Source organism: Xenopus tropicalis, chromosome 2, assembly GCF_000004195.4.
Source record: "Xenopus tropicalis strain Nigerian chromosome 2, UCB_Xtro_10.0, whole genome shotgun sequence".
Lineage (NCBI taxonomy): Eukaryota > Metazoa > Chordata > Amphibia > Anura > Pipidae > Xenopus > Xenopus tropicalis.
This window is the reverse complement of record NC_030678.2, coordinates 160,125,763-160,134,195: the sequence shown is the minus strand read 5'-3', so window position 1 is coordinate 160,134,195 and position 8,433 is coordinate 160,125,763.

The following is an 8,433-nucleotide window of genomic DNA, read 5'->3' as shown; positions in this document are numbered from 1 at the left end:
AAGAGGGACAAAAAGAACTGGTTTAAAAATGTTTTGCCCACGCCCATTTTTGTTAGCACACCCCCTAAATACCACTCCCATTTTACAAAATTTGGCAGGTTATTTAAAATTTAAAGTTATGCTAACAAAGGGAAATTGCCATTTAAGCTGCAAGTCTCAGTTCCCCCAAGACACCTGTTTAGCTTATTAGTTACAATTGTATCTAAGTGCAGCTGTCGCTTGTTAATCTAGGCTCTCTGCCAAAAGGTATATTTTTATTTAAGTTTGAGAAACATTGTATCTAAGTGTAGGTGTTGCTTGTTAAGATTTCTGGGCTCTCTGCCAAAAGGATTTTTTTTATTTTAGTTTGAGAAACATTGTATCTAAGTGCAGGTGTAGTTTGTTGATTTCTGGGCTCTCTGCCAAAGGTTACCTATTTAATTAAGTTTGAGAAACATTGTGTCTTTTTTAGCATTCAGTGCAGGAGATCAAAGGCAAATGAGGGACTTTTCAGTAGAATACGGGACTGCGGGCAGAGCTGTTAAATGAGGGACTGTCCCGCGAAAATCAGGACAGTGGGGAGGTATGGATTTGGTAAGTATAGGAGCTAATATAAGAAAAAAGGGGTTAATCGGAGGTGGGCCAGGGGCAGAATAACTAGTTATTACAAATTTACCAGCCAGTACATTGCTGGTAAATTTGTAATACCGGTAATACTGATACTTTACCAGCAGGACTGGCAAAATACTGCCCACATATCTTCCAACACTGGGGGAAAAGGGGGCAAAATATTTAGTCCTGCCACTAAATACCACTTTTGTTTAACAAAAACATATCCTTTTGTTATATGGTTGTGACAGCAATATTACAAGTAAAGAAGCGCAAGGTGCACCAGCATTTTATGACAGACACTGTGGCCCTCACCATGAAGTTTTGTGCCTCCATCATTTCATGACACACTAAGTCCTCTGCATTTCATTAATAACACAATGTGTGGCCCAAACTATTATCACAGACACAGTATGGCACTGGCATTTCATGGCACAGTGTGGCACTGGCATTTCACGACAGACTCCCTTCACTCCCACCCCAGAGCTCACTCCACCCCATGCCAATAGCTGCTCATCTCCAGGCATCCGCAGGTTTTCAGCACTTTATATAAAATAAAATATGAAATAGCATCTCAATCTCATTCGATAAGACTCTCTGAGGAAGCTTGCAAGGAAGGGGAACTACTGAGACTGCAGGATGGTGGCTGAATATTGGGCACTGGGGTATTTTCCTAAAAAATGAAAAAAAATTGCCAATTTACTAAAAGGAGAGTATGACAAGTTTTGGTGAATAAACTTCACATGGGTCATCTTTTTTGCAAGTAATATTTCTCCAGTGATTATTTGCCAAGTTACCAAGAGTACAAGAATACATTTTTGCCAAGAGCAATTTCTCAGGTTCAGGCTGATTAGCTGCCATTAGAAAGATAGAGCAACCATTTTTGTGCATCTCATTATCTAATGCATCTCCTCCTGGCTAATATCCCACATACAGTACATTACTTCTTTGTGACGTAAATTCTCTAGCGAATTCTCCGCACTACAATTGTAGGGGGAAAATATACAGGTAAAGTTCCAAAGAATTCACATTTCTCTCTGAACAGCGTGCTTACGATTTTTAGTAAATATAAGATTTTGGTGAAAATACGCCAGAAAAATAGAAGTGACCTAAAGTAATAAATAGTGGGTTAAACATGGTGCCTATAAAACATGCCATATATTGTGATTCTAATTAGAACCCACTCCATTACAAGGCAATAAATAAAGCAGACAGTGGTTTAAAAATACAAAAAAGAATCCACTCTCCCATTGCCAAATCTCTATGGCTACAAAATGCTACAAATAAACATGTTGGATATAAACCCTGGGCCTAGATTTGGTTAGCAGCCAAATGTAACAACAGCGAGCCACTTTCACCCACATTTCTATTGCCCTTAACAATATATTATAGTGCGGAAGGAACCTGGCAGGTTATTATATATCCAAAACTTTAAATAACAATGCTAAAAAGATACATAAAGGAAGGCACAGATTGACTCACATTCCTTGGTTTGTTGGTAAGACTTTCTCTGTATATGAATATATCTTAAGGAACAGTGGTATTTATAGGCAAGTGTATGATTATAAATTGCCAAGCCACCATTCTCATCAAGGCAATGGTGCTATTTATCTTGGGCAATATGTTTCATAGGCTCTGAGCGGTTGCATTAATATAGAAAAAATGTGTGTTGCCAATGGATTGATCCTATAGGCTGACCCTTTCTCCTTGTGGCATTTTTTAAAGGTAAGAAACCACACACACAAAGTAAAAACATTTTAGGTCAATGGAACACAGAAAATGCTTCGGCATGAAATTGCCCCCAATGCCTGCTGTAGCAATTGACCAAAGGTGCCACCCCCACCTTCACAAAATCATAGGTCTCCAGTTACACGCTCAAAATTCATGATTTTGCTTGCATCATGGGTCACCCACAGCCCCCCCTACATAATTGGCCCCCTGTATAAAGAAAGCAGACTCAGTCCCCGCTTGGCCACAGGGTATGCCTCTTCTATAGTTACGCCACCATCTTCTGCCAAGTGCTTTCATGTGATTGCTACAGCAGGTATGGCGGCAATTTGGCATGTATTTACCTAAAAATCATTATTTCCAAAGTGCCCAGCACTCAGGAATTTGGGGCAGGATGGGAACAACAGGCCTGCAAATACATTGCTGGTAAATTTGTAATACCAGCCTTCTTAGCCCTGACCAGCTGGCAACCCTGCATGTACAACCAGACAGAATATAATTGAATCAATTAGTTGATGCATTTAGGTGTGTTTAAAACTGAAACACACATTAGTCGTACAACACCTATGACCTCATATTGTTTCACCACCAGAGGTGGAGGCCTAGAGCTGATGGGGTTATTTTTTTTCCAAGTTAAACTATTGTTTCCCCCAACTGGAGTGCAGGATAGGTGCCTTTTAAGAGCAAGAGAAAAAGACATCATAGCCAATTTGTTATTATATAGTGAAAATAAATGATTTATTATCTGACTGTTGGTAAGGTATTTGCATAGTATTGTACTACAGAGACCTTATCCGCACACCCTAGTACTCCAAAATTATATGCCCGGTGCACACTGCTGGAGGGATCGGCACCCTCCAAAACCAGTACAACCACAAAAAAAAAAAAGCAAATGGCACTCAGGGCTATAAACAAGGGAAAAACCCTTAGAATTTTATTGCGGAGGTGCACCTCCGCAATAAAATTCTAAAGGTATTTGCATAGACCATCTGGGCCTCAGCTTGTTGGCGAATTAATGTAATGGCAGGAATTGCCCATGGTAAGGAGAATAGCATATTTATATCCATCGTAGAAGGGGAGAGTTTACATATACACCTCATTAATAATGGGGAGCTGGATTGGGTTGCTTGAAACACTAGCCTGCGTTCTACCTGATAGGCACCTGGTCGGAACATGAGCCCTCAGTGAGTAATTATTTGCATTCGGTTTGGGGCATAGCAGAAGGGCAATGTGGCTCACAGGCAGCTCTTGTTAAATGACAAATACTTTTATCCTCTGACCCCAGATGATTTTACTCATAGCAGTATTTAAGAATTCATTGCTATTTTATCCCTTGTTGTTGCAATTTGGAGAAACACTGTTGCCTACGTATGAAGAACTGAAAAGTGATACTGAACTTCAGTAAAAAGGAAACGAAATGGCCCTGGGGTAATGTTACCCAATATTATTACTCTGCATCCGAGGATACAGCAGTGTGCGAGTGTGTGTTTGAGTATGCAAAAGATGCCTGCGCACACCAAAGGAGATAAACATTTCCATGCAGGATTCAACATTGTATGTAAATAAAAATATTTCTTATAGTGCTATTGTTTCTTTAAAGGGTATGTAAACCCTTAAAACAAATGAAAGTAAACCTAACTGCTCAGAGCTCTCTTCTAAGCACTTTTTGCAATGTACCTCCCCCCCGTAATTTCAAGTAGTTACACCACTTGCTGCTCATTTCGACCGACTGGCTAGAGTTGGCAAAAAATTAAAGGGGAACTCCACCCAAAATAACTCAACTTTGCAGTATACATTAGTTAAAAAAATATGCAGCCTTTTCATGATTTTTAAAGTAATAATATGGTTTGGAACAGTTACCTAAGCCCCGCCCCCTGTTTCTCTGCTGATCTGGCTAAATACTTTGTAACAGTAGGTGACTGTCAATGATGTCAATAAGGAAAGGAACATCACAGTGCAATGCATTGTGGGTTATGTAGTTCCTGCATGCTGTCTGTAAGCTGTGGGAAGAAGTTGTTACAATTTGTAACATCAATGTTTTAGTCCCTCCTCCCCTGCCAGGATTTCAGATGAAGCAGAAAGAAAATAGCTGTTTTGCAGCTGGATTTCAGCATATAAAAATTGCATTTATTCATAGTTTTTGAAGGAACAGATTACAGTGATAGTTATTAGCTATTTCTGTGTTGCCTGTGGCTCTTTTACAAATTTTGGTTCAGAAGCCAGAGTTCCCCATTAAGTTTATCAGAAAGGAAACATTGCTCTGCTTCCGTTCAGTTTCTAAGCACAGTAACATCACATATTTTTTTAATTGAATATTCACCAACTTTAGTGCCAGTTGTCCAAAATGAACAGCAGGTGGCTCTTGTTTCAGAATTTAATGTAAAAACTGGCAATATCATAATAATTAGGGCCTAGTCGAGAGCAATTTTACATTTATTTGTTATGAGAGTTTACATTGCCTTTAAATGCTATCAGTCTTGCTGAGGGTTTTGCTGTGCTGACACACACTACAGAAAGGCTTTGTGTCTGTTTGTTTGTTTGTTTTTACTGTGCTGTTGCCGGGTAAATAGTAACAAGGGTGACAGAATAAGACAATACTGAAGCTAGTAAGTAGTAATAGGCACATCAGCTGTGCCACAGATCGAAAAGTTCTCATTTTGCTAAGGGCAAGGTCACACGAGGCAGACTGTCAGCCTGCAGAAAAGCGCGGCCAACAATCTGCCCATATGCTTAAAAATTCTTCTAAGGGTTGTGACACACGGGGAGATTAGTTGCGCCGCGACAAATCTCCGTTGTCGAAGATGACTAATCTCCCTGCAATGCCATCCCACCAGCTAGAATGTAAATCGCCGGTGGGATGGTATACGCGGAAGTTGCCTTGAGAGGAAATTTTGGGTGACTTAGGCAAATCGCAATCCCACCGGCGATTTAAATTCTATCTGGTGGGATGGCATTGCAGGGAGATTTGTTGCGGTGCAACTAATCTCCCCGTGTGTCACAGCCCTTAGAAGAATCTCCCCATGTACCCCTGCCCTAAAATTCAATGCTTCCAGATGCACAAATAGAAGAATTTTTATGCTACTGGGGGTACCTGCTGAGGCCCAGATCTTCCGTGCAAAAAGGCTGTCGTGACTTTAGGTTGGTAAAAAAAAATCCCAAAACATAATGTTCAGTATTAAGAACCTACTTATTTATTTACTCAATATGACAGAAAAAGTTGAACTGGGGAACTAGGCCCACTGGCAAAACTAACCCCAAGAACCCCTGCCGTGGACCCCTTCATCACCACACAGAACCACCTGATGCTGGCAGACCTGCCTCCCCAGTTACAACTGCCACCTAATGCTTAACCCCCCCCCCCAAAAGCCACTACTCTGCACACCTACACAACCCCCCTCCTTACAATGGGCTCAGGGTGGTGGGGTCCAAAATAGGTCTTGAATTTCAAGTACACAGAGGCACAAACAGCCCCCACTAGTCCACTAAATAGTGCCTTAGTATGTCATGTTTACAGCAGCCCCCCTGGTATTTGCCAGATTCCCAGTCCAGGCCTGCCCACCAGAACCGAAGGGCAGACTGACTGCCTGAAAGGCCCAAATTGGATTTTGCACACTTTGCTTGTGTGTTTGCCTCTGAGTTATAAATTAAAGGAATAATCATTTCTCCTCGGATAAATCTGGGATGGCAGGACCCACAAAGTCCAGGGCTCATCTCCAGAATTTCTTTCTGTGTCCCAATCCAACCCTGGAAATACTGGGGGCAGAAGGCCTCATACACAGGATAGGTAGATCAATGCTGGACACACGTCTTTCTTCTGGTGATGGATAGTGAATAAATCACACACCAATTAATCTGGCCTCCTTGTGCGCCTCGTGTGATTGGTCATGAGAAAGCCTTGCTGTACTGTGCTGTTATTCATATTAAGACTTGCACCTAAATCACATGAATACATCATTTTAATGCTGTATGCTGAAAATGATATAATTCCCGCTGACAATTTCCAACACCATTGCATCTGATTCATCAACATTGCATGCCCTTTAACACATCATAATTCAGGTGGGGAGGAACTCTGCATTGCGGGAACAAATTTTTCGAATTGCATCCAAAATTGCACTTTCCCACACTGCATTTGGGTTCACAAATGAAACTATTATGTTACATAGTTACATAGGGTTGAAAAAAGACCAGTGTCCATCAAGTTCAACCCATCCAAGTAAACCCAGCACACTTAACCCACACCTACCAATCTATACACTCACATACATACACTATATATACAACCACTAGTACTAACTGTAGATATTAGTATCACAATAGCCTTGGATATTCTGATTGATCAAGAACTCATCCAGGCCCCTCTTAAAGGCATTAACAGAATCTGCCATTACCACATCACTAGGAAGGGCATTCCATAACCTCACTGCCCTCACCGTGAAAAACCACCTACGCTGCTTCAAATGGAAGTTCTGTTCCTCTAATCTAAAGGGGTGACCTCTGGTGCGCTGATTGTTTTTATGGGAAAAAAGAACATCCCCCAACTGCCTATAATCCCCTCTAATGTACTTGTACAGAGTAATCATGTCCCCTCGCAAGCGCCTCTTTTTCAGAGAAAACAACCCCAACCTCGACAGTCTCACCTCATAGTTTAAATCTTCCATCCCCTTAACCAGTTTAGTTGCACGTCTCTGCACTTTCTCCAGCTCATTAATATCCTTCTTAAGGACTGGAGCCCAAAACTGCACTGCATACTCAAGGTGAGGCCTTACCAGGGACCTATAAAGGGGCAAAATTATGTTCTCATCCCTTGAGTCAATGCCCTTTTTTATACAAGACAGCACGTTATTTGCTTTAGTAACCACAGAATGACACTGCCTGGCATTAGACAACTTGTTATCAACAAAAACCCCTAGATCATTCTCCATTAAGGATACCCCCAACACACTACCATTCAGTAGATAGTTTGCGTTTATATTATTTCTACCAAAGTGCATAACTTTGCACTTATCAACATTGAACCTCATTTTCCAGTTTGCTGCCCAGTTATCTAATTTTGTCAAATCGCTCTGCAAAGCAGCAGCATCCTGCATGGAACTTATAGTTTTGCACAATTTAGTGTCATCAGCAAAAATAGAAACAGTACTGTCTATGCCCACCTCCAGGTCATTAATAAACAAGTTAAAAAGCAAAGGCCCAAGGACTGACCCCTGCGGTACTCCACTAACCACATTGGTCCAATTAGAAAATGTTCCATTTACAACCACTCTTTGTACTCTATCCTTCAGCCAGTTCTCTATCCAATTACAAATATTATGTTCTAGGCCAATATTCCTTAATTTGATCATTAAGCTTCTGTGAGGTACTGTATCAAACGCTTTAGCAAAGTCCAAGTAGATGACATCAACTGCCATTCCAGCATCAAGGTTCCTGCTCACCTCCTCATAAAAGGCAACTAAATTAGTCTGGCAAGATCTGTTACGCATAAAACCATGCTGGCACAAACTAATAGTATTGTGAACTGTATTCAAGTACCCTATCCCTTATTACCCCTTCCAAAAGTTTTCCTACTACTGATGTCAGACTAACAGGCCTATAGTTTTCAGGCTGAGAACGAGATCCCTTTTTAAATAACGGCACCACATTAGCAATCCGCCAGTCTCTTGGCACCATGCCAGACCTCAATGAATCCTGAAAAATTAAGTGAAGAGGTTTGGCAATCACAGCGCTCAGTTCATTTAATACCCTGGGATGAATCCCATCCGGCCCTGGACCTTTGTTTACCTTTACATGTTCAAGTCTCTTTTGAATTTCCTCCCGAGTGACCCACGCGCCAGTAGCTAAATTACTAGAACTGGGCATATTACAAGGGAAGCCTTCATTATCTGGCTCCTCAGATGTATAGACAGATGAAAAATAAGAGTTCAAAATTTCAGCTTTTTCCCCATTCTCATCAACCAACTTACCCCCCCGTGATAATAAAGTTCCCACCCCTTCTTGCTTCATTTTTTTACTATTCACATAATTAAAAAATAATTTAGGATTCTTTTTACTCCTAGCAGCAATATCCCTTTCCATTTCTATTTTAGCTTGCTTGATAGCTTTTTTGCATGCTTTATT